Here is a 9,388-nt window from a genome sequence, read left to right on the forward strand (position 1 = left end):
TTTGCATTCTATTTACCTTCTCCAAATGAGATAGGCATCTCATATTTTGCTCAGTTCAGAACTACTTGCACATAGAAGCATGAGAAGCTAAAAATAAAGTTAAAGCAAAATAAAATAAAGTAAAATAAAATAAAATAAAATGAAGTAATAAAATAAAATAAAATAAAATAAAATAAAATATTTTTTTTTACAGATCTTTGGTGTGCCTAGTATAGATAGGTCCACATGCATCCACTCTGCAAGAGAATTAGTTCCTCAAAGAGGAAGAAAAGCCTTCCTGAACAAGGACTGTTCAGGAACAGTCATTCAAAAGGAACAGGCATTAAAAAATGAAACTGTGCACAGCTATTAAGTTTTCTACAATTAAAACCCAACCATTATACACATTGCATGTCTATCAAAGGGGACTACCAGGTCCAATACATTTTTGTAGTTCATTTCTGAAATTTTTAAGGCTACAACAGCCTTTGAAATGGTTTGAGGCTTTTGTTTTCTAGCTGTCCCAACATCTTGATATTACCTAATTTAAAAAAAAAAAAAAAAAGAGAGAGAGGGAGAGAATGCACCAAAAAGAAGCCTGAGACCATGTCCTTTCCCATGTACTGCCCTGTGGGTGAAATGATGCAAAAATGCCACTCCTCTGTTTTGCACTACTCTTCCTCAAGAGGTCAAAGTATTTTCATTAATAACCTCCAATTCAGAGTTTTGTATAAATGCAAATGATTTCTTCCACATCTGCAGCAGATCTTTTGCTTCTCTATACCTCTATTACCAAGAAAACCTGCGATTTCAATAAAGTAGCTGGTTGTACCTACAAAATCTCTTCAAAGAAATCCCTATTTCTTCAATGATGTGGTAGGGACATACAGGCCTCAGAGCACCTATACCTGCAGGAGAACCCCTGACCTTACACATGGCATTGCTGCTATAGTGTCAAGTATGTGAATGAAGAGATTTGCCCACATTTCTACCAGTCTTCCCAGACATACTGACTGGCACACACCAGCTGGAGTTGGGACAGAATCCTCAGGGATATTGGGAAAGCAGAAATGTTTGAAAAAAGCTGTGGCATTTGCAGCATTTTTTCCATTTTCCCTTCGGCCTGTGAGCGGTTGCTTCCTATAAGCTGGCATACTCTAGGAAGCGGTGTGCTGAGGAGGCTCTGCTATGTGCTGGCCACAGCAGATAGAGAGCTTGAGGTCTTCCATCTCCCACATCCTTGATTTTTTTTTTTTTTATTTTTTGTTTTTCTGAAAAGCATAAACAGAAGGTAAAGTTGTTCCTTCTCTCCTGCCAGAACTGCACAACCATTGCTAGAGAGTCCCTGCAGCAAAGTTCACGCTGGTTTGAGGAACCATTCTACTTTTACTCTCTCTAGGGATTTTGGACTCATGGAAGAAAGGAGGTCTGATACTTCTCTGCATATCACCTTACTCAAGAAGGAGAGATGTTGATTTCAGTTCTTGACTTTTGGATGTTGAAAATTCTCACCCATCCTCTGGATAGCAGAATAAAAGGGTCTCCTGTGGTCTGTAAGAACACTTGCAAAACCAAGTTTAATTAGACTTTTTCTGACTAAATGATAAATAAATAAATAAATAACAAGAAGGTACATTGTGCACTATTTTGATGGTTGGATGCTAACAACCAGCAGTAAATGTATTTCAATGGTAACTGAATTCAAGAATTATGGTATAGCAAATCACTACTTGGAGCTTGGCTGTGACATATTATTACAACAAGGAATTGGCAGAAATAGAATGAACTTCTTATCCAACGACCATGCTTTTCATCCATCATTCCTTTGTCTGAATAAATTACAAATATTTTTTCTGCTTAGGTGTTCCTCAATCTTCTGGGAATCCTTAAGTACAGCTCTATTTCTTCTCTGTTTTGTGAACTCTTCATTTCGTTTATGCAGCACCAGCTACAACCATATTGCTACAGGCCGTCCCCTAGGGAACAGTCCTACAGCAGGTAACATGGAGTGACTTGCATATATACACTTCAGGGATGCACTGTGCAGCAACTCTCCTGCTGTCTTCTCTGGAGTCCATAGAAAACCCCAATGGCCCTAAGACACAATTATTGTATGCCATGACCTTTCAGAACGTTTCAGCCTGCTTCTTTGGTGTCACCATAACATGATATCAAATTAATGCACACCATGGGGCATGGTATGAGCCTGTGTGAGGATACCCAAGGACATGAGTTTTCTAGAATAACAGGAAAATTGCATAGAGATGAGCAAGATGAATTGGTGGTTTCTGGAAGCAAATTCTCGCCAGAATAACTTGGGGGTTTAATCTCAGGAAGACTAGATTTATTCCAAAGGGATGCCCGGAAACCTGTTATCAACAGAAAAGAAAGAAAGAAAGAAAGAAAAAAAAAAAAAAAAAAAAAAAAAAAAAAAAAAAAGGAACAGAGGTCCAGAGCCTGAGAAGAAGCTGGGCACCTAAGCTAGAGTGAGGACATATCCGCAGTTCTGACATTTCTACAGTTCTTCAGCTTCTGACCTGTATGAAAATGAAATGTAATTATTTTAAAAAATGACTTATTTCAAACTTTTTTTTTCTAAACCACCAACAACAAAAACCACAGTTGATTAGAATTTGGGATGGAAAAGACTTCCTTCCAGTAGTTCTTGTTTTATCCCAACAGAGTCATTCCAACCTTTCTAACTACTGTGCAAGCAGGATGAAGGGCTGGTGTCCTCCAGCTGCCCCCCTCTCATCAGTGAGGAATGAGGGCCCAGGAGAAATGCTCTGCCAGGCCTCCTGCTGCCTCAGTTGCATTAGTTTTGGCCCAGCATTTCCAAAAACTAACCATCCTGTTGATTTCCATATTTGCTCGGTCTCGGTCAAAATGCACAATTCCTATGAAAGTCTTTGGAGTTTTCATAAAGCAGTATCTGGAGAAACAGTGCCCAGAAAGATTTATGGAGGCTCCATAAATCAGTCTAAAGAAACAGAAGGTAAGTCTCCCCAGGCTGTGATGCAAGTGGAAGCAGGCAGTCACATGGGGCTTTTGGGAGTCACTTAACACCAACTAAGGTGTAAAGCCCATACACTTACCCAGGAGTAGGTGTTTGCTGATAAAACCTAGCAAGCTATAATCCACATTTAATAGTTAATGGTTTTGCCTAGCTGATACTAGAAAACTTACTGATAAAGGTTTAAAAATCCTGTCAAGCTCTTTGTAAGCTTTCTCAGCCAAATGGATCAGACTAATTAGAGGGTGTCATCATCATCTTTATTTCTGTGTTGGTACGAGCCTAGGGAAAGCTGCTTTTATATCGATTGTTATGAAAGTCTGAAAATGTAGCAACTCTCTTGTATGCACCAAATTAAAACCTGCCTGAACTGTGAATCCTGGCATACAGCCTGCCACCTCCAGGAGCTATGTTTCTTATCGAACTAATCCAGAGACCAGCTGTCCACAGAAAAACAAAATATACCTTCCCAAATCCTAACATTATTTTTTCCCCAGTGTGCCTTCCTTAAAGTTGACCGTATACTGCAGTATGAAGCACAGAATAATTTTCTCATTCTGTACAACTCTCTGTGACTGTAAGTCATCTTCAGTCTTACAGATATCTTAATAGAAAAATAGAAGGTTTATTTTTTCTGTTTCTGAGTTAAATAACTGCAGGCATTTAATTAGACGTCCCATACATGCTGGGATGGTGGAATCATTATAATGGTTTTAAGAGGATTTTCAGCTATTTTCTTTTCCCTAACAAATTCCAAATGACTGACAAAGATGATCTTTGTCTGATATTCAGGGATTTGTGGCATCCCTGCCCATGGCAGAGGGGTTGGAACTGGGTGTTCTTCAAGGTTCCTTCCAACCCAGGCTGTTCTCTGATTCTATGAAGGAATATAACAGAAAACTTTTATCTCTGTAGATTTAAGACTTTAAATAGCAGTAACTAACATATATTCTGACTCTTTCTGGCTCTTGAAGTTCCAGGTAAACAGAGATTAAATTATAAACTCTTCTATGTAATAGCTGCGCTGTCTGATTACTTAACACAATAAACTGAATTATGTAAATACTCAAACATTAATAAAGATGGAGCTGAAAGGAAAAGATCTGTGAAATTACAAAAAAAAAAAAAGCAAACCAAGGTATCAAAAAAAAACAGTCTATAACTTACTCTGTGCTTAAGCTGTTAGTAAATGTTGTGCCAATATCCTCCTAAACTGTAGAAGAAGGTCTTCCAAAATACCTAGAATTTAGCCTCTAACCTGTCTTCCAGCAGCAAGGCATGATAAAGCATATACAAGCTGTCATGGACAGATATTTGTCTACAACAGCTCTTAGCATCTGGTTCAGAAGTCAATACCCCAATTAGAAATTTTCACATGAAATCTAATTTCTTTCTTTCCTGAGTATTAAGTGGATCTCTTGTCCTATTCCCAAAGAGAGAAGAAGAGAAAATGCTCACTGTCCTTTTCATAACAACATTTTATATATTGAAGGATTATGTTAATATGTCATGTCTTAGACTTCTGTTTTCTAGATTAAAAAAAAAAAAAAAAATCCAGTTCCTTTACCTTCGCCTCTAGGTCATATTTTCTAAACTTACAATTTTTATTCTCTTCTGAACTCTCATGCCAAAAAAATGTTTCATTATTGTAACTAGGAGCCAAGTAGAGCAACATATTTGCTTCTCTTATCTTGCCATCTTAAAAATCCCATTCCTCTTAATGTAAATCACAGTTTAAATGTTTATTGTTTTGTTGTTGTTTGGTTGACCTTTTCTTTCTTTTTTTTTTTTTCATTGACATTGTAAATGCATCCTATTCTCATCCATACTTGCTTTGCATTGTACCAGCTAAACATCCCCCCAGATCCTTTTAACCTTTTGGAAAGAGCTGAATCTGTGGGTAATTTTCATGTAGCCGTTGTTCTCTGACTCTTTCCCTATGACTTTGAATTTCAATATAAGTTGCACGTCAGCACAGCCACGTCCTCACAAACCAGTTGTTATGCTCATCTGACCCCAAACTGAAGGATGCCCCCAACCTTTTTCCATAACAGGACCCCCTAGGGATATTTCTACCCTCACACTTAGCATTCTGCCAAAACCACATTTGCCTCCCTGCATCCACAAAATGCTGCACTCAGCCATCCTGGGGTGGATGTGCTCGCATGGAGACAGATGTGTGCCAGGAGCCCAGATGGCACAAAGCACCTAAGGACACTGCAATACAGTGAGGCAAGAGGATAACCTGGGATAAATGGTAAAATAGCTTTTTAAGTAGCTTAATTATTTCTAACTCATCCATGTAGCAAATTATTGTAACTGGTTGCATGAAGACAGTGGCAGAATATTAGTGGCCACAATCACTAACCAAAGTCTTGGTGAACAAAGATGTAGTTGAGCCAATACCAGTGATTGTTCTTTCTGTGTAAAACATGGGAAAAATATTTAATGTACTTCAGTGTTAGCTTATTTCCCTGTGGTGGAAAACCAACAAAGTATTATTGGGTGTGTAACTTTTAAATGTATTTTTCTTCTTTTCTGCCAATGTTGTGGGAAGATTAAGTAGCTTTCAAAGATTCTGGGTCATTAACTTCAGTTTCCTCAAATCCCAAAGCAGACTTTTTCAATTCTAGTAAAATTATCTTCATTTTTCAAACCTTGCTTTATCTGTATGCTGTATGACTGGCAATTCCCTCAGCTCTGTATTTCACCAAAAACAAGATTACTTTTATACAGTTAGTATAAAGGCATTAGTATGTCTGCAAGAAAAATAGACTTTAGTTAATAATGTATCTATGGAAATGATGTTAATGTAGCTTACTGCATTACCTCTACATCAGTAGTAATTTACATTAATAATTAGAAATGGAAGTTGTGAACCCAAAGGACTAAGAGACATTTGCATTGATTTTGGATGAACTGTCAAAAAAGCAAGATTAAAACCCATAATATATATAATTTCTTCTACTCCCTCAAACACTGGATGCTGATATTATTCTATCCCAAATTATCAAGAGTTATTTTTCTACTATATGTAATAATGATGACATTCCTTTTTTCAAGATTTTATGTTTCGCATGAGTGAGTATGCACATGCAGAAGTGGACAATTTCATGTGCATAGTGTGAGACTGGGTTTCTGTCTGTATCAGTCTGTGCTTTATGATTTTACCTTTAGAGATTTCTCTGATTATCCTGCTTCTTTATAGAATCTAACTCACTCTCTCAAGAAGCACTAGGTACAAATCCAAGAAACTAGTGCCTTTCTGTTAAACCCTTGACTGTTTCCCATAAGTACTATTTTGGGAAACAGGTCTTGTTAAACATTTTAGTTTTCTCTGAGTTCTGTGTGTATATATATGCAGATATGGGTATATCAATGAGTTCATTGTTTATTAAGGTGAGAAAAAAAAACAATGAATTTGTATATTAATGACCTTGTTTATTCTTACTCATTTTTGACTTGTGATCCTGGTGGAAATTGGGTTTCTTTAATGTTTTATTTATAGTTTATGTAAACATTACAATTTTCATTGTATTTGCATCAACTCATCCTGCAGAAGTCCTGTAAGTCTCAAAATAAATAGTTTTCTGTGTGTTGTCAAAACTATTTAAAACCAGTTAAGCATGTTCAGTTTTGGGCCCCTCGCTACAAGAAGGACATCGAGGTGCTTGAGCGGGTCTAAAGAAGGGCGACGAAGCTGGTGAGGGGCCTGGAGAACAAGTCCTACGAGGAGCGGCTGAAGGAGCTGGGCTTATTCAGCCTGGAGAAGAGGAGGCTCAGGGGCGACCTTATCGCTCTCTACAGATAACTTAAAGGAGGCTGTAGAGAGGTGGGGGTTGGCCTGTTCTCCCACGTGCCTGGTGACAGGACGAGGGGGAATGGGCTAAAGTTGCGCCAGGGGAGTTTTAGGTTAGATGTTAGGAAGAGCTTCTTTACTGAAAGGGTTGTGAGGCATTGGAACAGGCTGCCCAGGGAGGTGGTGGAGTCACCATCCCTGGAAGTCTTCAAAAGACGTTTAGATGTAGAGCTTAGGGATATGGTTTAGTGGGGACTGTTAGTGTTAGGTTAGAGGTTGGACTCGATGATCTTGAGGTCTCTTCCAACCTAGAAATTCTGTGATTCTGTGATTTAAGTGTGGTTCACATTTACTGTCTTTCAGTGACTTCCCATCACTTGTGCTCAGTTTAGAAGTAAAAGGAGGTGGTGGTGTTTTAACAGAAAGTAAGGCAGGGTTCTTCCATCACCTTTAAACCAATCCCAGTTTCACTATGATATTATGGTAAAAAATTAGGGACATCTTGAGAAGCACAAATGCCAGGAAAGCACCACAAGGTGCAAATCATTTATAATAACCAGACATATTATTTGTGATGGGGTAAGTGGCAGTGCACAAGGATAAAATGACTAGTGTTTCCTTATCAACCACATACATAGTCCCTGGGATTGAAAGATAAACAGTATTTTAGCTGTAAATGGATTAAAGCTTTTTAACATGTCCTGTTTTCAGAAGACAAAAACCATGGTGTATACCAGCATTTTTAGAGAAACACTGCTGAAGGAAGTTAAATTTAGGTCTAGCAATAAATACAGTGGTTGAGAGAAACACTTCATGAGTACCTGCTATTATGTACCAAATACAATAAATCTGTCCCTGGTAAGCATTTCACAGTTTTTCTTTTGTGAATACATACATCATTAAACATCAGTACATTTGTCTATGTTCATGTAATAGGTCCAGGTTTTAATATCTTGAGGTTTCCTGGAAAACACTGAGGGGAAGATGGACAAAACAGTTTAAATGAAATAAAAGACCTTTGCCTATTCTTAGAATCAGTACTATCCACAGCTTGCCTTGCTTTCTGAAATATTAGGTTGGTCTTTTTTAAAAATGTTTTTCTATGCTTTTGTGCTTCTAGATCTGGGATAGACATGGAAATAAATGTTAACATTACAAAAGAAAAGCTGAAGCTTTGGTAGTGCCAGCTGGAACCTGAAATATTGGATATATGACAATAAAGTCTTATATTATTTCCAGTTCAATTTTGCAGTATCAAGACATTTGACTCATTTTGATAAGGTCTGGACAGAAGTCTGGGCTCTCTGATGTGTGTCTGAACTGAAAACACAAATTAAAGTGAAGTTGCCAATGTTTTGGGACAAAACTATTTGGACACTGGGTAAGTTAAAATGTTATAGGAAGAACATTATAAAAACTCTAGTATCCAGCTGTTGTATAAAATTGTGCTTGTTTGAAATTCCATCATCAGTCAAATTTGCTAAACGGATGAATAAACTCCAAATGTGAAAATAACAATAATAATAATAATAAATTCTCATTAAGGTAGTCTCTGTCCTTTATCTATTGATGAGCTACTGAAATCTAGGTAACACATTATGAGGAAAAGTTCTGCTTGAGGCTCCAAGGGGATAGACTGTTGCTTAGCTAGGAGTCTTTCTAATGACCTTGTTGAATGTTGGATCAGCCAGAGAAGTCAGCTTATTTATATATTTGAAGATCAATTCTATATTATTTTCTCTCCATTTTCCTTTGAGGAGGGAGAGTGAGAGAGCAGTTTTGGTGGAGTTCAGCTGCCCAGCAGGGTAAAACCACCACAACACTATGCCTTAGGATCTGCAAAAATACAGAGTAATAGATAGGACAGAAGGACAAATGTGATAGCAAGTTAGTTAGATGAAACTAGTACATTTTTACAGTTGCAGTTAAGAGTTGTTAAGCAAATGGCAATTGCAAATTTTCATCTTTCTAACATGGGAATGCAGATGTTTTATGGCTGTTGAAAGACAGGCCTTATAAACCACACTGTCAAGTATGAGCAGTCAGTTTTTACTTTTAATTTTCCCAGGGTTCTATCTTTCCACAGGAACAGTATAATGTTTCTTAGAGGGGTACGTTTCACAATGGCTGCTTAGGTGCCTGCGCACACTGCCTTAGAAGACATGTCATTTCTCACAACTTGCTACATATCTCCTACCTGAAGTGAAACATTAGTCCATTTATACATCTCAGACTTGAATAAGGAGTGAGACATGCATGATGTCTAGGTATTTCCTAGCTTGCCCTTAATTTTGCATCTTTTTCATAGTAACACATTATCACATTGTGGGTGTTTCTGAGGTGGATGGCGTAACAAATTCATTTCCCTCTTTAATGTTCTCTGTGTTACTACGTTTTGAAACATTAGAAAGTCTGTAGTTATTCCACATTTATTTAGTCTGTAGAACATGAAGTGAAAGTAAATGGAAAGGTGTATTCTGATGCATGTCTTTTTGAACGCAGTCAGGGCAGTTTTCTTTCTCTCAGATAGAAAGTAGGTGACTCGTTATCCCCCCTGCACTGTTAGGACTCAACTCAGTAGCATGTGATTTATTATT

Source organism: Oxyura jamaicensis, chromosome 3 (assembly GCF_011077185.1).
Source record: "Oxyura jamaicensis isolate SHBP4307 breed ruddy duck chromosome 3, BPBGC_Ojam_1.0, whole genome shotgun sequence".
Lineage (NCBI taxonomy): Eukaryota > Metazoa > Chordata > Aves > Anseriformes > Anatidae > Oxyura > Oxyura jamaicensis.